The following is a 24,828-nucleotide window of genomic DNA, read 5'->3' on the forward strand; positions in this document are numbered from 1 at the left end:
ACAATTTAATGAAGCATAGGATATAAGAACATAAATACAATTTAATGAAGCATGGGTTAAAACAACATAAATACAATTTAATAAAGCATTGGACAAAACAACATAAATACAATTTAATAAAGCATAGGATAAAACAACATAAATACAATTTAATAAAGCATAGGATAAAACAACATAAATACAATTTAATAAAGCATAGGATAAAACAACATAAATACAATTTAATAAAGCATAGGATAAAACAACATAAATACAATTTAATAAAGCATAGGTTAAAACAACATAAATACAATTTAATAAAGTATAAGATAAAACAACATAAATACAATTTAATAAAGCATAGGTTAAAACAACATAAATACTATTTAATAAAGCATAGGATAAAACAACATAAATACAATTTAATAAAGCATAGGTTAAAACAACATAAATACAATTTAATAAAGCATAGGTTAAAACAACATAAATACAATTTAATAAAGCATAGGATAAAACAACATAAATAAAATTAAATAAAGCATAGGATAAAACAACATAAATACAATTTAATAAAGCATAGGTTAAAACAACATAAATACAATTTAATGAAGCATAGGATAAAACAACATAAATACAATTTAATAAAGCATAGGATAAAAGAACATATATACAATTTAATGAAGCATAGGATAAAAGAACATAAATACAATTTAATGAAGAATAGGATAAAACAACACAAATACAATTTAATGAAGCATGGGTTAAAACAACATAAATACAATTTAATAAAGCATAGGATAATACAACATAAACACAATTTAATAAAGCATAGGATAAAACAACATAAATACAATTTAATAAAGCATAGGATAAAACAACATAAATACAATTTAATAAAGCATAGGACAAAACAACATAAATACAATTTAATAAAGCATAGGATAAAACAACATAAATACAATTTAATAAAGCATGGGTTAAAACAACATAAATACAATTTAATAAAGCATAGGATAAAACAACATAAATACAATTTAATAAATCATAGGATAAAACCACATAAATACAATTTAATAAAGCATAGGATAAAACAACATAAATGCAATTTAATAAAGCATAGGTTAAAACAACATAAATACAATTTAATAAAGCATAGGTTAAAACAACATAAATACAATTTAATAAAGCATAGTATAAAACAACATAAATAAAATTTAATAAAGCATAGGATAAAACAACATAAATACAGTTTAATAAAGCATAGGTTAAAACAACATGAATACAATTTAATAAAGCATAGGATAAAACAACATAAATACAATTTAATAAAGCATAGGATAAAACAACATAAATACAATTTAATAAAGCATAGGATAAAACAACATAAATACAATTTAATAAAGCATAGGATAAAACAGCATAAATACAATTTAATAAAGCATAGGTTAAAACAACATAAATACAATTTAATAAAGTATAAGATAAAACAACATAAATACAATTTAATAAAGCATAGGTTAAAACAACATAAATACAATTTAATAAAGCATAGGATAAAACAACATAAATACAATTTAATAAAGCATAGGTTAAAACAACATAAATACAATTTAATAAAGCATAGGTTAAAACAACATAAATACAATTTAATAAAGCATAGGATAAAACAACATAAATACAATTTAATAAAGCATAGGATAAAACAACATAAATACAATTTAATAAAGCATAGGATAAAACAACATAAATACAATTTAATAAAGCATAGGTTAAAACAACATAAATACAATTTAAAAAGCATAGGATAAAACAACATAAATACAATTTAATGAAGCATAGGATAAAACAACATAAATACAATTTAATGAAGCATGGGTTAAAACAACATAAATACAATTTAATAAAGCATAGGATAAAACAACATAAATCCAATTTAATAAAACATAGGATAAAACAACATAAATACAGTTTAATAAAGCATACGATAAAACAGCATAAATACAATTTAATAAAGCATAGGATAAAACAACATAAATGCAGTTTAATAAAGCATACGATAAAACAATATAAATACAATTTAATAAAACATAGGATAAAACAACATAAATACAATTTAATAAAGCATAGGAAAATACAACATAAATACAATTTAATAAAGCATAGGATAAAACAACATAAATACAATTTAATAAAGCATAGGTTAAAACAACATAAATACAATTTAATGAAGCATAGGATAAAACAACATAAATACAATTTAATAAAGCATAGGTTAAAACAACATAAATACAATTTAATGAAGCATAGGATAAAACAACATAAATACAATTTAATAAAGCATAGGATAAAAGAACATAAATACAATTTAATGAAGCATTGGATAAAAGAACATAAATACAATTTAATGAAGCATAGGATATAAGAACATAAATACAATTTAATGAAGCATGGGTTAAAACAACATAAATACAATTTAATAAAGCATAGGACAAAACAACATAAATACAATTTAATAAAGCATAGGATAAAACAACATAAATACAATTTAATAAAGCATAGGATAAAACAACATAAATACAATTTAATAAAGCATAGGATAAAACAACATAAATACAATTTAATAAAGCATAGGATAAAACAACATAAATACAATTTAATAAAGCATAGGTTAAAACAACATAAATACAATTTAATAAAGTATAAGATAAAACAACATAAATACAATTTAATAAAGCATAGGTTAAAACAACATAAATACTATTTAATAAAGCATAGGATAAAACAACATAAATACAATTTAATAAAGCATAGGTTAAAACAACATAAATACAATTTAATAAAGAATAGGTTAAAACAACATAAATACAATTTAATAAAGCATAGGATAAAACAACATAAATAAAATTAAATAAAGCATAGGATAAAACAACATAAATACAATTTAATAAAGCATAGGTTAAAACAACATAAATACAATTTAATGAAGCATAGGATAAAACAACATAAATACAATTTAATGAAGCATGGGTTAAAACAACATAAATACAATTTAATAAAGCATAGGATAATACAACATAAACACAATTTAATAAAGCATAGGATAAAACAACATAAATACAATTTAATAAAGCATAGGATAAAACAACATAAATACAATTTAATAAAGCATAGGACAAAACAACATAAATACAATTTAATAAAGCATAGGATAAAACAACATAAATACAATTTAATAAAGCATGGGTTAAAACAACATAAATACAATTTAATAAAGCATAGGATAAAACAACATAAATACAATTTAATAAATCATAGGATAAAACCACATAAATACAATTTAATAAAGCATAGGATAAAACAACATAAATGCAATTTAATAAAGCATAGGTTAAAACAACATAAATACAATTTAATAAAGCATAGGTTAAAACAACATAAATACAATTTAATAAAGCATAGTATAAAACAACATAAATAAAATTTAATAAAGCATAGGATAAAACAACATAAATACAGTTTAATAAAGCATAGGTTAAAACAACATGAATACAATTTAATAAAGCATAGGATAAAACAACATAAATACAATTTAATAAAGCATAGGATAAAACAACATAAATACAATTTAATAAAGCATTGGTTAAAACAACATAAATACAATTTAATAAAGCATAGGATAAAAGAACATAAATACAATTTAATGAAGCATAGGATAAAACAACATAAATACAATTTAATGAAGCATGGGTTAAAACAACATAAATACAATTTAATAAAGCATAGGATAAAACAACATAAATCCAATTTAATAAAACATAGGATAAAACAACATAAATACAATTTAATAAAGCATACGATAAAACAACATAAATACAATTTAATAAAGCATATGATAAAACAACATAAATACAATTTAATAAAGCATAGGATAATACAACATAAACACAATTTAATAAAGCATAGGATAAAACAACATAAATACAATTTAATAAAGCATAGGATAAAACAACTTAAGTACAATTTAATAAAGCATAGGTTAAAACAACATAAATACAATTTAATAAAGCATAGGATAAAACAACATAAATACAATTTAATAAAGCATAGGATAAAACAACATGAATACAATTTAATAAAGCATAGGATAAAACAACATAAATACAATTTAATAAAGCATAGGATAAAACAACATAAATACAATTTAATAAAGCATAGGTTAAAACAACATAAATACAATTTAATAAAGCATAGGATAAAAGAACATAAATACAATTTAATGAAGCATAGGATAAAACAACATAAATACAATTTAATAAAGCATAGGATAAAACAACATAAATACAATTTAATAAAGCATAGGTTAAAACAACATAAATACAATTTAATGAAGCATAGGATAAAACAACATAAATACAATTTAATAAAGCATAGGATAAAAGAACATAAATACAATTTAATGAAGCATTGGATAAAAGAACATAAATACAATTTAATGAAGCATAGGATATAAGAACATAAATACAATTTAATGAAGCATGGGTTAAAACAACATAAATACAATTTAATAAAGCATAGGACAAAACAACATAAATACAATTTAATAAAGCATAGGATAAAACAACATAAATACAATTTAATAAAGCATAGGATGAAACAACATAAATACAATTTAATAAAGCATAGGATAAAACAACATAAATACAATATAATAAAGCATAGGATAAAACAACATAAATACAATTTAATAAAGCATAGGATAAAACAACATAAATACAATTTAATAAAGCATAGGTTAAAACAACATAAATACAATTTAATAAAGTATAGGATAAAACAACATAAATACAATTTAATAAAGCATAGGTTAAAACAACATAAATACAATTTAATAAAGCATAGGATAAAACAACATAAATACAATTTAATAAAGCATAGGTTAAAACAACATAAATACAATTTAATAAAGCATAGGATAAAACAACATAAATAAAATTAAATAATGCATAGGATAAAACAACATAAATACAGTTTAATAAAGCATAGGTTAAAACAACATGAATACAATTTAATAAAGCATAGGATAAAACAACATAAATACAATTTAATAAAGCATAGGATAAAACAACATAAATACAATTTAATAAAGCATAGGTTAAAACAACATAAATACAATTTAATAAAGCATAGGATAAAAGAACATAAATACAATTTAATGAAGCATAGGATAAAACAACATAAATACAATTTAATAAAGCATAGGATAAAACAACATAAATACAATTTAATAAAGCATAGGTTAAAACAACATAAATACAATTTAATGAAGCATAGGATAAAACAACATAAATACAATTTAATAAAGCATAGGATAAAACAACATAAATACAATTTAATAAAGCATAGGATAAAAGAACATAAATACAATTTAATGTAGCATTGGATAAAAGAACATAAATACAATTTAATGAAGCATAGGATAAAAGAACATAAATACAATTTAATGAAGCATAGGATAAAACAACATAAATACAATTTAATGAAGCATGGGTTAAAACAACATAAATACAATTTATTAAAGCATAGGATAAAACAACATAAATAGAATTCAATAAAACATAGGATAAAACAACATAAATAGAATTTAATAAAACATAGGATAAAACAACATAAATGAAGTTTAATAAAGCATAGGTTAAAACAACATAAATACAATTTATTAAAGCATAGGATAAAACAACATAAATACCATTTAATAAAGCATAGGATAAAACAACATAAACACAATTTAATAAAACATAGGATAAAACAACATAAATACAATTTAATAAAGCATAGGATAACACAACATAAACACAATTTAATAAAGCATAGGATAAAACAACATAAATACAATTTAATAAAGCATAGGATAAAATAACATAAACACAATTTAATAAAGCATAGGATAAAACAACATAAATACAATTTAATAAAGCATAGGATAAAACAACATAAATACAATTTAATAAAGCATAGGTTAAAACAACATAAATACAATTTAATAAAGCATAGTTTAAAACAACATAAATACAATTTAATAAAGCATAGGATAAAACAACATAAATACAATTTAATAAAGCATAGGATAAAACAACATAAACACAATTTAATAAAGCATAGGATAAAACAACATAAATACAATATAATATAGCATAGGATAAAACAACATAAATACAATTTAATAAAGCATAGGTTAAAACAACATAAATACAATTTAATAAAGTATAGGATAAAACAACATAAATACAATTTAATAAAACATAGGATAAAACAACATAAATACAATTTAATAAAGCATACGATAAAACAACATAAATACAATTTAATAAAGCATAGGATAAAACAACATAAATGCAGTTTAATAAAGCATACGATAAAACAACATAAATACAATTTAATAAAACATAGGATAAAACAACATAAATACAATTTAATAAAGCATAGGATAATACAACATAAACACAATTTAATAAAGCATAGGATAAAACAACATAAATACAATTTAATAAAGCATAGGATAAAACAACATAAATACAATTTAATAAAGCATAGGACAAAACAACATAAATACAATTTAATAAAGCATAGGATAAAAAAACATTAATACAATTTAATAAAGCATGGGTTAAAACAACATAAATACAATTTAATAAAGCATAGGATAAAACAACATAAATACAATTTAATAAATCATAGGATAAAACCACATAAATACAATTTAATAAAGCATAGGATAAAACAACATAAATACAATTTAATAAAGCATAGGATAAAACCACATAAATACAATTTAATAAAGCATAGGATAAAACAACATAAATACAATTTAATAAAGCATAGGATAAAACAAGATAGATGCAATTTAATAAAGCATAGGATAAAACAACATAAATACAATTTAATAAAGCATAGGATAAAACCACATAAATACAATTTAATAAAGCATAGGATAAAACAACATAAATACAATTTAATAAAGCATAGGATAAAACAACATAAATGCAATTTAATAAAGCATAGGTTAAAACAACATAAATACAATTTAATAAAGTATAGGATAAAACAACATAAATACAATTTAATAAAGCATAGGTTAAAACAACATAAATACAATTTAATAAAGCATAGGATAAAACAACATAAATACAATTTAATAAAGCATAGGTTAAAACAACATAAATACAATTTAATAAAGCATAGGTTAAAACAACATAAATACAATTTAATAAAGCATAGGATAAAACAACATAAATAAAATTTAATAAAGCATAGGATAAAACAACATAAATAAAATTTAATAAAGCATAGGATAAAACAACATAAATACAGTTTAATAAAGCATAGGTTAAAACAACATGAATACAATTTAATAAAGCATAGGATAAAACAACATAAATACAATTTAATAAAGCAGAGGATAAAACAACATAAATACAATTTAATAAAGCATAGGTTAAAACAACATAAATACAATTTAATAAAGCATAGGATAAAAGAACATAAATACAATTTAATGAAGCATAGGATAAAACAACATAAATACAATTTAATGAAGCATGGGTTAAAACAACATAAATACAATTTAATAAAGCATAGGTTAAAACAACATAAATACAATTTAATAAAGCATAGGATAAAACAACATAAATAGAATTTAATAAAACATAGGATAAAACAACATAAATGAAGTTTAATAAAGCATAGGTTAAAACAACATAAATACAATTTAATAAAGCATAGGATAAAACAACATAAATACCATTTAATAAAGCATAGGATAAAACAACATAAACACAATTTAATAAAGCAAAGGATAAAACAACATAAATACAATTTAATAAAGCATAGGATAAAACAACATAAACACAATTTAATAAAGCATAGGATAAAACAACATAAACACAATTTAATAAAGCATAGGATAAAACAACATAAATACAATTTAATAAAGCATAGGATAACACAACATAAACACAATTTAATAAAGCATAGGATAAAACAACATAAATACAATTTAATGAAGCATAGGATAAAACAACATAAATACAATTTAATAAAGCATAGGATAAAAGAACATAAATACAATTTAATGAAGCATTGGATAAAAGAACATAAATACAATTTAATGAAGCATAGGATATAAGATCATAAATACAATTTAATGAAGCATGGGTTAAAACGACATAAATACAGTTTAATAAAGCATAGGTTAAAACAACATGAATACAATTTAATAAAGCATAGGATAAAACAACATAAATACAATTTAATAAAGCATAGGATAAAACAACATAAATACAATTTAATAAAGCATAGGTTAAAACAACATAAATACAATTTAATAAAGCATAGGATAAAAGAACATAAATACAATTTAATGAAGCATAGGATAAAACAACATAAATACAATTTAATGAAGCATGGTTAAAACAACATAAATACAATTTAATAAAGCATAGGTTAAAACAACATAAATACAATTTAATAAAGCATAGGATAAAACAACATAAATAGAATTTAATAAAACATAGGATAAAACAACATAAATGAAGTTTAATAAAGCATAGGTTAAAACAACATAAATACAATTTAATAAAGCATAGGATAAAACAACATAAATACCATTTAATAAAGCATAGGATAAAACAACATAAACACAATTTAATAAAGCAAAGGATAAAACAACATAAATACAATTTAATAAAGCATAGGATAAAACAACATAAACACAATTTAATAAAGCATAGGATAAAACAACATAAACACAATTTAATAAAGCATAGGATAAAACAACATAAATACAATTTAATAAAGCATAGGATAACACAACATAAACACAATTTAATAAAGCATAGGATAAAACAACATAAATACAATTTAATGAAGCATAGGATAAAACAACATAAATACAATTTAATAAAGCATAGGATAAAAGAACATAAATACAATTTAATGAAGCATTGGATAAAAGAACATAAATAGAATTTAATAAAGCATAGGATATAAGAACATAAATACAATTTAATGAAGCATGGGTTAAAACAACATAAATACAATTTAATAAAGCATAGGACAAAACAACATAAATACAATTTAATAAAGCATAGGATAAAACAACATAAATACAATTTAATAAAGCATAGGATAAAACAACATAAATACAATTTAATAAAGCATAGGATAAAACAACATAAATACAATTTAATAAAGCATAGGATAAAACAACATAAATACAATTTATTAAAGCATAGGATAAAACAACATAAATACAATTTAATAAAGCATAGGTTAAAACAACATAAATACAATTTAATAAAGCATAGGTTAAAACAACATAAATACAATTTAATAAAGCATAGGATAAAACAACATAAATACAATTTAATAAAGCATAGGATAAAACAACATAAATAAAATTTAATAAAGCATAGGATAAAACGACATAAATACAGTTTAATAAAGCATAGGTTAAAACAACATGAATACAATTTAATAAAGCATAGGATAAAACAACATAAATACAATTTAATAAAGCATAGGATAAAACAACATAAATACAATTTAATAAAGCATAGGTTAAAACAACATAAATACAATTTAATAAAGCATAGGATAAAAGAACATAAATACAATTTAATGAAGCATAGGATAAAACAACATAAATACAATTTAATGAAGCATGGGTTAAAACAACATAAATACAATTTAATAAAGCATAGGTTAAAACAACATAAATACAATTTAATAAAGCATAGGATAAAACAACATAAATAGAATTTAATAAAACATAGGATAAAACAACATAAATGAAGTTTAATAAAGCATAGGTTAAAACAACATAAATACAATTTAATAAAGCATAGGATAAAACAACATAAATACCATTTAATAAAGCATAGGATAAAACAACATAAACACAATTTAATAAAGCAAAGGATAAAACAACATAAATACAATTTAATAAAGCATAGGATAAAACAACATAAACACAATTTAATAAAGCATAGGATAAAACAACATAAACACAATTTAATAAAGCATAGGATAAAACAACATAAATACAATTTAATAAAGCATAGGATAACACAACATAAACACAATTTAATAAAGCATAGGATAAAACAACATAAATACAATTTAATGAAGCATAGGATAAAACAACATAAATACAATTTAATAAAGCATAGGATAAAACAACATAAATACAATTTAATGAAGCATTGGATAAAAGAACATAAATACAATTTAATGAAGCATAGGATATAAGAACATAAATACAATTTAATGAAGCATGGGTTAAAACGACATAAATACAGTTTAATAAAGCATAGGTTAAAACAACATGAATACAATTTAATAAAGCATAGGATAAAACAACATAAATACAATTTAATAAAGCATAGGATAAAACAACATAAATACAATTTAATAAAGCATAGGTTAAAACAACATAAATACAATTTAATAAAGCATAGGATAAAAGAACATAAATACAATTTAATGAAGCATAGGATAAAACAACATAAATACAATTTAATGAAGCATGGTTAAAACAACATAAATACAATTTAATAAAGCATAGGATAAAACAACATAAATAGAATTTAATAAAACATAGGATAAAACAACATAAATGAAGTTTAATAAAGCATAGGTTAAAACAACATAAATACAATTTAATAAAGCATAGGATAAAAGAACATAAATACAATTTAATGAAGCATTGGATAAAAGAACATAAATAGAATTTAATAAAGCATAGGATATAAGAACATAAATACAATTTAATGAAGCATGGGTTAAAACAACATAAATACAATTTAATAAAGCATAGGACAAAACAACATAAATACAATTTAATAAAGCATAGGATAAAACAACATAAATACAATTTAATAAAGCATAGGATAAAACAACATAAATACAATTTAATAAAGCATAGGATAAAACAACATAAATACAATTTAATAAAGCATAGGATAAAACAACATAAATACAATTTATTAAAGCATAGGATAAAACAACATAAATACAATTTAATAAAGCATAGGTTAAAACAACATAAATACAATTTAATAAAGCATAGGTTAAAACAACATAAATACAATTTAATAAAGCATAGGAAAAAACAACATAAATACAATTTAATAAAGCATAGGATAAAACAACATAAATAAAATTTAATAAAGCATAGGATAAAACGACATAAATACAGTTTAATAAAGCATAGGTTAAAACAACATGAATACAATTTAATAAAGCATAGGATAAAACAACATAAATACAATTTAATAAAGCATAGGATAAAACAACATAAATACAATTTAATAAAGCATAGGTTAAAACAACATAAATACAATTTAATAAAGCATAGGATAAAAGAACATAAATACAATTTAATGAAGCATAGGATAAAACAACATAAATACAATTTAATGAAGCATGGGTTAAAACAACATAAATACAATTTAATAAAGCATAGGTTAAAACAACATAAATACAATTTAATAAAGCATAGGATAAAACAACATAAATAGAATTTAATAAAACATAGGATAAAACAACATAAATGAAGTTTAATAAAGCATAGGTTAAAACAACATAAATACAATTTAATAAAGCATAGGATAAAACAACATAAATACCATTTAATAAAGCATAGGATAAAACAACATAAACACAATTTAATAAAGCAAAGGATAAAACAACATAAATACAATTTAATAAAGCATAGGATAAAACAACATAAACACAATTTAATAAAGCATAGGATAAAACAACATAAACACAATTTAATAAAGCATAGGATAAAACAACATAAATACAATTTAATAAAGCATAGGATAACACAACATAAACACAATTTAATAAAGCATAGGATAAAACAACATAAATACAATTTAATGAAGCATAGGATAAAACAACATAAATACAATTTAATAAAGCATAGGATAAAACAACATAAATACAATTTAATGAAGCATTGGATAAAAGAACATAAATACAATTTAATGAAGCATAGGATATAAGAACATAAATACAATTTAATGAAGCATGGGTTAAAACGACATAAATACAGTTTAATAAAGCATAGGTTAAAACAACATGAATACAATTTAATAAAGCATAGGATAAAACAACATAAATACAATTTAATAAAGCATAGGATAAAACAACATAAATACAATTTAATAAAGCATAGGTTAAAACAACATAAATACAATTTAATAAAGCATAGGATAAAAGAACATAAATACAATTTAATGAAGCATAGGATAAAACAACATAAATACAATTTAATGAAGCATGGTTAAAACAACATAAATACAATTTAATAAAGCATAGGTTAAAACAACATAAATACAATTTAATAAAGCATAGGATAAAACAACATAAATAGAATTTAATAAAACATAGGATAAAACAACATAAATGAAGTTTAATAAAGCATAGGTTAAAACAACATAAATACAATTTAATAAAGCATAGGATAAAACAACATAAATACCATTTAATAAAACATAGGATAAAACAACATAAACACAATTTAATAAAGCAAAGGATAAAACAACATAAATACAATTTAATAAAGCATAGGATAAAACAACATAAACACAATTTAATAAAGCATAGGATAAAACAACATAAACACAATTTAATAAAGCATAGGATAAAACAACATAAATACAATTTAATAAAGCATAGGATAACACAACATAAACACAATTTAATAAAGCATAGGATAAAACAACATAAATACAATTTAATGAAGCATAGGATAAAACAACATAAATACAATTTAATAAAGCATAGGATAAAAGAACATAAATACAATTTAATGAAGCATTGGATAAAAGAACATAAATAGAATTTAATGAAGCATAGGATATAAGAACATAAATACAATTAATGAAGCATGGGTTAAAACAACATAAATACAATTTAATAAAGCATAGGACAAAACAACATAAATACAATTTAATAAAGCATAGGATGAAACAACATAAATACAATTTAATAAAGCATAGGATAAAACAACATAAATACAATTTAATAAAGCATAGGATAAAACAACATAAATACAATTTAATAAAGCATAGGATAAAACAACATAAATACAATTTAATAAAGCATAGGATAAAACAACATAAATACAATTTAATAAAGCATAGGTTAAAACAATATAAATACAATTTAATAAAGTATAGGATAAAACAACATAAATACAATTTAATAAAGCATAGGTTAAAACAACATAAATACAATTTAATAAAGCATCGGATAAAACAACATAAATACAATTTAATAAAGCATAGGTTAAAACAACATAAATACAATTTAATAAAGCATAGGTTAAAACAACATAAATACAATTTAATAAAGCATAGGATAAAACAACATAAATAAAATTAAATAAAGCATAGGATAAAACAACATAAATACAGTTTAATAAAGCATAGGTTAAAACAACATGAATACAATTTAATAAAGCATAGGATAAAACAACATAAATACAATTTAATAAAGCATAGGATAAAACAACATAAATACAATTTAATAAAGCATAGGTTAAAACAACAGAAATACAATTTAATAAAGCATAGGATAAAAGAACATTAATACAATTTAATAAAGCATAGGATAAAAGAACATAAATACAATTTAATGAAGCATAGGATAAAACAACATAAATACAATTTAATAAAGCATAGGATAAAACAACATAAATACAATTTAATAAAGCATAGGTTAAAACAACATAAATACAATTTAATGAAGCATAGGATAAAACAAAATAAATACAATTTAATAAAGCATAGGATAAAAGAACATAAATACAATTTAATGTAGCATTGGATAAAAGAACATAAATACAATTTAATGAAGCATAGGTTAAAACAACATAAATACAATTTAATGAAGCATGGGTTAAAACAACATAAATACAATTTAATAAAGCATAGGACAAAACAACATAAATACAATTTAATAAAGCATAGGATAAAACAACATAAATACAATTTAATAAAGCATAGGATGAAACAACATAAATACAATTTAATAAATCATAGGATAAAACAACATAAATACAATTTAACAAAGCATAGGATAAAACAACATAAATACAATTTAATAAAGCATAGGATAAAACAACATAAATACAATTTAATAAAGCATAGGTTAAAACAACATAAATACAATTTAATAAAGTATAGGATAAAACAACATAAATACTATTTAATAAAGCATAGGTTAAAACAACATAAATACAATTTAATAAAGCATAGGATAAAACAACATAAATACAATTTAATAAAGCATAGGTTAAAACAACAAAAATACAATTTAATAAAGCATAGGTTAAAACAACATAAATACAATTTAATAAAGCATAGGATAAAACAACATAAATAAAATTTAATAAAGCATAGGATAAAACAACATAAATACAGTTTAATAAAGCATAGGTTAAAACAACATGAATACAATTTAATAAAGCATAGGATAAAACAACATAAATACAATTTAATAAAGCATAGGATAAAACAACATAAATACAATTTAATAAAGCATAGGTTAAAACAACATAAATACAATTTAATAAAGCATAGGATAAAAGAACATAAATACAAATTAATGAAGCATAGGATAAAACAACATAAATACAATTTAATGAAGCATGGGTTAAAACAACATAAATACAATTTAATAAAGCATAGGATAAAACAACATAAATAGAATTCAATAAAACATAGGATAAAACAACATAAATAGAATTTAATAAAACATAGGATAAAACAACATACATGAAGTTTAATAAAGCATAGGTTAAAACAACATAAATACAATTTAATAAAGCATAGGATAAAACAACATAAATAGAATTTAATAAAACATAGGATAAAACAACATAAATGAATTTTAATAAAGCATAGGTTAAAACAACATAAATACAATTTAATAAAGCATAGGATAAAACAACATAAATACCATTTAATAAAGCATAGGATAAAACAACATAAACACAATTTAATAAAGCAAAGGATAAAACAACATAAATACAATTTAATAAAGCATAGGATAAAACAACATAAACACAATTTAATAAAGCATAGGATAAAACAACATAAACACAATTTAATAAAGCATAGGATAAAACAACATAAATACAATTTAATAAAGCATAGGATAACACAACATAAACACAATTCAATAAAGCATAGGATAAAACAACATAAATACAATTTAATGAAGCATAGGATAAAACAACATAAATACAATTTAATAAAGCATAGGATAAAAGAACATAAATACAATTTAATGAAGCATTGGATAAAAGAACATAAATACAATTTAATGAAGCATAGGATATAAGAACATAAATACAATTTAATGAAGCATGGGTTAAAACAACATAAATACAATTTAATAAAGCATAGGACAAAACAACATAAATACAATTTAATAAAGCATAGGATAAAACAACATAAATACAATTTAATAAAGCATAGGATAAAACAACATAAATACAATTTAATAAAGCATAGGATAAAACAACATAAATACAATTTAATAAAGCATAGGATAAAACAATATAAATACAATTTAATAAAGCATAGGATAAAACAACATAAAAACAATTTAATAAAGCATAGGTTAAAACAACATAAATACAATTTAATAAAGTATAGGATAAAACAACATAAATACAATTTAATAAAGCATAGGTTAAAACAACATAAATACAATTTAATAAAGCATCGGATAAAACAACATAAATACAATTTAATAAAGCATAGGTTAAAACAACATAAATACAATTTAATAAAGCATAGGTTAAAACAACATAAATACAATTTAATAAAGCATAGGATAAAACAACATAAATAAAATTAAATAAAGCATAGGATAAAACAACATAAATACAGTTTAATAAAGCATAGGTTAAAACAACATGAATACAATTTAATAAAGCATAGGATAAAACAACATAAATACAATTTAATAAAGCATAGGATAAAACAACATAAATACAATGTAATAAAGCATAGTTTAAAACAACATAAATACAATTTAATAAAGCATAGGATAAAAGAACATAAATACAATTTAATAAAGCATAGGATAAAAGAACATAAATACAATTTAATGAAGCATAGGATAACACAACATAAACACAATTTAATAAAGCATAGGATAACACAACATAAATAAAATTTAATAAAGCATAGGATAAAACAACATAAATACAGTTTAATAAAGCATAGGTTAAAACAACATGAATACAATTTAATAAAGCATAGGATAAAACAACATAAATACAATTTAATAAAGCATAGGATAAAACAACATAAATACAATTTAATAAAGCATAGGTTAAAACAACATAAATACAATTTAATAAAGCATAGGATAAAAGAACATAAATACAAATTAATGAAGCATAGGATAAAACAACATAAATACAATTTAATGAAGCATGGGTTAAAACAACATAAATACAATTTAATAAAGCATAGGATAAAACAACAAATAGAATTCAATAAAACATCGGATAAAACAACATAAATAGAATTTAATAAAACATAGGATAAAACAACATAAATGAAGTTTAATAAAGCATAGGTTAAAACAACATAAATACAATTTATTAAAGCATAGGATAAAACAACATAAATACCATTTAATAAAGCATAGGATAAAACAACATAAACACAATTTAATAAAGCATAGGATAAAACAACATAAATACAATTTAATAAAGCATAGGATAACACAACATAAACACAATTTAATAAAGCATAGGATAAAACAACATAAAAACAATTTAATAAAGCATAGGATAAAATAACATAAACACAATTTAATAAAGCATAGGATAAAACAACATAAATACAATTTAATAAAGCATAGGATAAAACAACATAAATACAATTTAATAAAGCATAGGTTAAAACAGCATAAATACAATTTAATAAAGCATAGGTTAAAACAACATAAATACAATTTAATAAAGCATAGGATAAAACAACATAAATACAATTTGATAAAGCATAGGATAAAACAACATAAACACAATTTAATAAAGCATAGGATAAAACAACATAAATACAATTGAATATAGCATAGGATAAAACAACATAAATACAATTTAATAAAGCATAGGTTAAAACAACATAAATACAATTTAATAAAGTATAGGATAAAACAACATAAATACAATTTAATAAAACATAGGATAAAACAACATAAATACAATTTAATAAAGCATAGGATAAAACAACATAAATACAATTTAATAAAGCATAGGTTAAAACAACATAAATACAATTTAATAAAGCATAGGTTAAAACAACATAAATACAATTTAATAAAGCATAGGATAAAACAACATAAATAAAATTTAATAAAGCATAGGATAAAACAACATAAATACAGTTTAATAAAGCATAGGTTAAAACAACATGAATACAATTTAATAAAGCATAGGATAAAACAACATAAATACAATTTAATAAAGCATAGGATAAAACAACATAAATACAATTTAATAAAGCATAGGTTAAAACAACATAAATACAATTTAATAAAGCATAGGATAAAAGAACATAAATACAAATTAATGAAGCATAGGATAAAACAACATAAATACAATTTAATGAAGCATGGGTTAAAACAACATAAATACAATTTAATAAAGCATAGGATAAAACAACATAAATAGAATTCAATAAAACATAGGATTAAACAACATAAATAGAATTTAATAAAACATAGGATAAAACAACATAAATGAAGTTTAATAAAGCATAGGTTAAAACAACATAAATACATTTTATTAAAGCATAGGATAAAACAACATAAATACAGTTTAATAAAACATAGGTTAAAACAACATGAATACAATTTAATAAAGCATAGGATAAAACAACATAAATACAATTTAATAAAGCATAGGATAAAACAACATAAATACAATTTAATAAAGCATAGGTTAAAGCAACATAAATACAATTTAATAAAGCATAAGATAAAAGAACATAAATACAATTTAATGAAGCATAGGTTAAAACAACATAAATACAATTTAATAAAGCATAGGATAAAACAACATAAATACAATTTAATAAAGCATAGGTTAAAACAACATAAATACAATTTAATGAAGCATAGGATAAAACAACATAAATACAATTTAATAAAGCATAGGATAAAAGAACATAAATACAATTTAATGTAGCATTGGATAAAAGAACATAAATACAATTTAATGAAGCATAGGATAAAAGAACATAAATACAATTTAATGAAGCATTGGTTAAAACAACATAAATACAATTTAATAAAGCATAGGACAAAACAACATAAATACAATTTAATAAAGCATAGGATAAAACAACATAAATACAATTTAATAAAGCATAGGATAAAACAATATAAATACAATTTAATAAAGCATAGGATAAAACAACATAAATACAATTTATTAAAGCATAGGATAAAACAACATAAATACAATTTAATAAAGCATAGGATAAAACAACATAAATACAATTTAATAAAGCATAGGTTAAAACAACATAAATACAATTTAATAAAGTATACGATAAAACAACATAAATACAATTTAATAAAGCATAGGTTAAAACAACATAAATACAATTTAATAAAGCATAGGATAAAACAACATAAATACAATTTAATAAAGCATAGGTTAAAACAACATAAATACAATTTAATAAAGCATAGGTTAAAACAACATAAATACAATTTAATAAAGCATAGGATAAAACAACATAAATAAAATTTAATAAAGCATAGGATAAAACAACATAAATACAGTTTAATAAAGCATAGGTTAAAACAACATGAATACAATTTAATAAAGCATAGGATAAAACAACATAAATACAATTTAATAAAGCATAGCATAAAACAACATAAATACAATTTAATAAAGCATAGGTTAAAACAACATAAATACAATTTAATAAAGCATAGGATAAAAGAACATAAATACAATTTCATGAAGCATAGGATAAAACAACATAAATACAATTTAATGAAGCATGGGTTAAAACAACATAAATACAATTTAATAAAGCATAGGATAAAACAACAAATAGAATTCAATAAAACATCGGATAAAACAACATAAATAGAATTTAATAAAACATAGGATAAAACAACATAAATGAAGTTTAATAAAGCATAGGTTAAAACAACATAAATACAATTTATTAAAGCATAGGATAAAACAACATAAATACCATTTAATAAAGCATAGGATAAAACAACATAAACACAATTTAATAAAGCATAGGATAAAACAACATAAATACAATTTAATAAAGCATAGGATAACACAACATAAACACAATTTAATAAAGCATAGGATAAAACAACATAAATACAATTTAATAAAGCATAGGATAAAATAACATAAACACAATTTAATAAAGCATAGGATAAAACAACATAAATACAATTTAATAAAGCATAGGATAAAACAACATAAATACAATTTAATAAAGCATAGGTTAAAACAACATAAATACAATTTAATAAAGCATAGGTTAAAACAACATAAATACAATTTAATAAAGCATAGGATAAAACAACATAAATACAATTTAATAAAGCATAGGATAAAACAACATAAACACAATTTAATAAAGCATAGGATAAAACAACATAAATACAATTGAATATAGCATAGGATAAAACAACATAAATACAATTTAATAAAGCATAGGTTAAAACAACATAAATACAATTTAATAAAGTATAGGATAAAACAACATAAATACAATTTAATAAAACATAGGATAAAACAACATAAATACAATTTAATAAAGCATACGATAAAACAACATAAATACAATTTAATAAAGCATAGGATAAAACAACATAAATGCAGTTTAATAAAGCTTACGATAAAACAACATAAATACAATTTAATAAAACATAGGATAAAACAACATAAATACAATTTAATAAAGTATAGGATAATACAACATAAACACAATTTAATAAAGCATAGGACAAAACAACATAAATACAATTTAATAAAGCATAGGATAAAACAACATAAATACAATTTAATAAAGCATGGGATAAAACAACATAAATACAATTTAATAAAGCATAGGATAAAACCACATAAATACAATTTAATAAAGCATAGGATAAAACAACATAAATACAATTTAATAAAGCATAGGACAAAACAACATAAATAAAATTTAATAAATCATAGGATAAAACCACATAAATACAATTTAATAAAGCATAGGATAAAACAACATAAATACAATTTAATAAAGCATAGGATAAAACCACATAAATACAATTTAATAAAGCATAGGATAAAACAACATAAATACAATTTAATAAAGCATAGGATAAAACAAGATAGATGCAATTTAATAAAGCATAGGATAAAACAACATAAATACAATTTAATAAAGCATAGGATAAAACCACATAAATACAATTTAATAAAGCATAGGATAAAACAACATAAATACAATTTAATAAAGCATAGGATAAAACAACATAAATGCAATTTAATAAAGCATAGGTTAGAACAACATAAATACAATTTAATAAAGTATAGGATAAAACAACATAAATACAATTTAATAAAGCATAGGATAAAACAACATAAATACAATTTATTAAAGCATAGGATAAAACAACATAAATACAATTTAATAAAGCATAGGATAAAACAACATAAATACAATTTAATAAAGCATAGGTTAAAACAACATAAATACAATTTAATAAAGTATACGATAAAACAACATAAATACAATTTAATAAAGCATAGGTTAAAACAACATAAATACAATTTAATAAAGCATAGGATAAAACAACATAAATACAATTTAATAAAGCATAGGTTAAAACAACATAAATACAATTTAATAAAGCATAGGTTAAAACAACATAAATACAATTTAATAAAGCATAGGATAAAACAACATAAATAAAATTTAATAAAGCATAGGATAAAACAACATAAATACAGATTAATAAAGCATAGGTTAAAACAACATGAATACAATTTAATAAAGCATAGGATAAAACAACATAAATACAATTTAATAAAGCATAGGATGAAACAACATAAATACAATTTAATAAAGCATAGGTTAAAACAACATAAATACAATTTAATAAAGCATAGGATAAAAGAACATAAATACAATTTAATAAAGCATAGGATAAAAGAACATAAATACAATTTCATGAAGCATAGGATAAAACAACATAAATACAATTTAATGAAGCATGGGTTAAAACAACATAAATACAATTTAATAAAGCATAGGATAAAACAACATAAATAGAATTCAATAAAACATCGGATAAAACAACATAAATAGAATTTAATAAAACATAGGATAAAACAACATAAATGAAGTTTAATAAAGCAGAGGTTAAAACAACATAAATACAATTTATTAAAGCATAGGATAAAACAACATAAATACCATTTAATAAAGCATAGGATAAAACAACATAAACACAATTTAATAAAGCATAGGATAAAACAACATAAATACAATTTAATAAAGCATAGGATAACACAACATAAACACAATTTAATAAAGCATAGGATAAAACAACATAAATACAATTTAATAAAGCATAGGATAAAATAACATAAACACAATTTAATAAAGCATAGGATAAAACAACATAAATACAATTTAATAAAGCATAGGATAAAACAACATAAATACAATTTAATAAAGCATAGGTTAAAACAACATAAATACAATTTAATAAAGCATAGGTTAAAACAACATAAATACAATTTAATAAAGCATAGGATAAAACAACATAAATACAATTTAATAAAGCATAGGATAAAACAACATAAACACAATTTAATAAAGCATAGGATAAAACAACGTAAATACAATTGAATATAGCATAGGATAAAACAACATAAATACAATATAATAAAGCATAGGTTAAAACAACATAAATACAATTTAATAAAGTATAGGATAAAACAACATAAATACAATTTAATAAAACATAGGATAAAACAACATAAATACAATTTAATAAAGCATACGATAAAACAACATAAACACAATTTAATAAAGCATAGGATAAAACAACATAAATACAATTTAATAAAGCATAGGATAAAACAACATAAATACAATTTAATAAAGCATAGGATAAAACAACATAAACACAATTTAATAAAGCATAGGATAAAACAACGTAAATACAATTGAATATAGCATAGGATAAAACAACATAAATACAATATAATAAAGCATAGGTTAAAACAACATAAATACAATTTAATAAAGTATAGGATAAAACAACATAAATACAATTTAATAAAACATAGGATAAAACAACATAAATACAATTTAATAAAGCATAGGATAATACAACATAAACACAATTTAATAAAGCATAGGATAAAACAACATAAATACAATTTAATAAAGCATAGGATAAAACAACATAAATACAATTTAATAAAGCATAGGACAAAACAACATAAATACAATTTAATAAAGCATAGGATAAAACAACATAAATACAATTTAATAAAGCATGGGTTAAAACAACATAAATACAATTTAATAAAGCATAGGATAAAACAACATAAATACAATTTAATAAATCATAGGATAAAACCACATAAATACAATTTAATAAAGCATAGGATAAAACAACATAAATACAATTTAATAAAGCATAGGATAAAACCACATAAATACACTTTAATAAAGCATAGGATAAAACAACATAAATACAATTTAATAAAGCATAGGATAAAACAAGATAGATGCAATTTAATAAAGCATAGGATAAAACAACATAAATACAATTTAATAAAGCATAGGATAAAACCACATAAATACAATTTAATAAAGCATAGGATAAAACAACATAAATACAATTTAATAAAGCATAGGATAAAACAACATAAATGCAATTTAATAAAGCATAGGTTAAAACAACATAAATACAATTTAATAAAGTATAGGATAAAACAACATAAATACAATTTAATAAAGTATAGGATAAAACAACATAAATACAATTTAATAAAGCATAGGTTAAAACAACAAAAATACAATGTAATAAAGCATAGGATAAAACAACATAAATACAATTTAATAAAGCATAGGTTAAAACAACATAAATACAATTTAATAAAGCATAGGTTAAAACAACATAAATACAATTTAATAAAGCATAGGATAAAACAACATAAATAAAATTTAATAAAGCATAGGATAAAACAACATAAATAAAATTTAATAAAGCATAGGATAAAACGACATAAATACAGTTTAATAAAGCATAGGTTAAAACAACATGAATACAATTTAATAAAGCATAGGATAAAACAACATAAATACAATTTAATAAAGCATAGGATAAAACAACATAAATACAATTTAATAAAGCATAGGTTAAAACAACATAAATACAATTTAATAAAGCATAGGATAAAAGAACATAAATACAATTTAATGAAGCATAGGATAAAACAACATAAATACAATTTAATGAAGCATGGGTTAAAACAACATAAATACAATTTAATAAAGCATAGGTTAAAACAACATAAATACAATTTAATAAAGCATAGGATAAAACAACATAAATAGAATTTAATAAAACATAGGATAAAACAACATAAATGAAGTTTAATAAAGCATAGGTTAAAACAACATAAATACAATTTAATAAAGCATAGGATAAAACAACATAAATACCATTTAATAAAGCATAGGATAAAACAACATAAATACCATTTAATAAAGCATAGGATAAAACAACATAAACACAATTTAATAAAGCATAGGATAAAACAACATAAATACAATTTATTAAAGCATAGGATAACACAACATAAACACAATTTAATAAAGCATAGGATAAAACAACATAAATACAATTTAATAAAGCATAGGATAACACAACATAAACACAATTTAATAAAGCATAGGATAAAACAACATAAATACAATTTAATAAAGCATAGGATAAAATAACATAAACACAATTTAATAAAGCATAGGATAAAACAACATAAATACAATTTAATAAAGCATAGGATAAAACAACATAAATACAATTTAATAAAGCATAGGTTAAAACAACATAAATACAATTTAATAAAGCATAGGATAAAACAACATAAATACAATTTAATAAAGCATAGGATAAAACAACATAAACACAATTTAATAAAGCATAGGTTAAAACAACATAAATACAATTTAATATAGCATAATATAAAACAACATAAATACAATTTAATAAAGCATAGGTTAAAACAACATAAATACAATTTAATAAAGTATAGGATAAAACAACATAAATACAATTTAATAAAACATAGGATAAAACAACATAAATACAATTTAATAAAGCATACGATAAAACAACATAAATACAATTTAATAAAGCATAGGATAAAACAACATAAATGTAGTTTAATAAAGCATACGATAAAACAACATAAACACAATTTAATAAAGCATAGGATAAAACAACATAAATACAATTTATTAAAGCATAGGATAACACAACATAAACACAATTTAATAAAGCATAGGATAAAACAACATAAATACAATTTAATAAAGCATAGGATAACACAACATAAACACAATTTAATAAAGCATAGGATAAAACAACATAAATACAATTTAATAAAGCATGGGATAAAATAACATAAACACAATTTAATAAAGCATAGGATAAAACAACATAAATACAATTTAATAAAGCATAGGATAAAACAACATA

This window comes from Phyllobates terribilis, unplaced genomic scaffold (assembly GCF_046119375.1).
Source record: "Phyllobates terribilis strain yellow unplaced genomic scaffold, ASM4611937v1 Scaffold_1__5_contigs__length_1240528914, whole genome shotgun sequence".
In the NCBI taxonomy this organism is placed as follows: Eukaryota; Metazoa; Chordata; class Amphibia; order Anura; family Dendrobatidae; genus Phyllobates; species Phyllobates terribilis.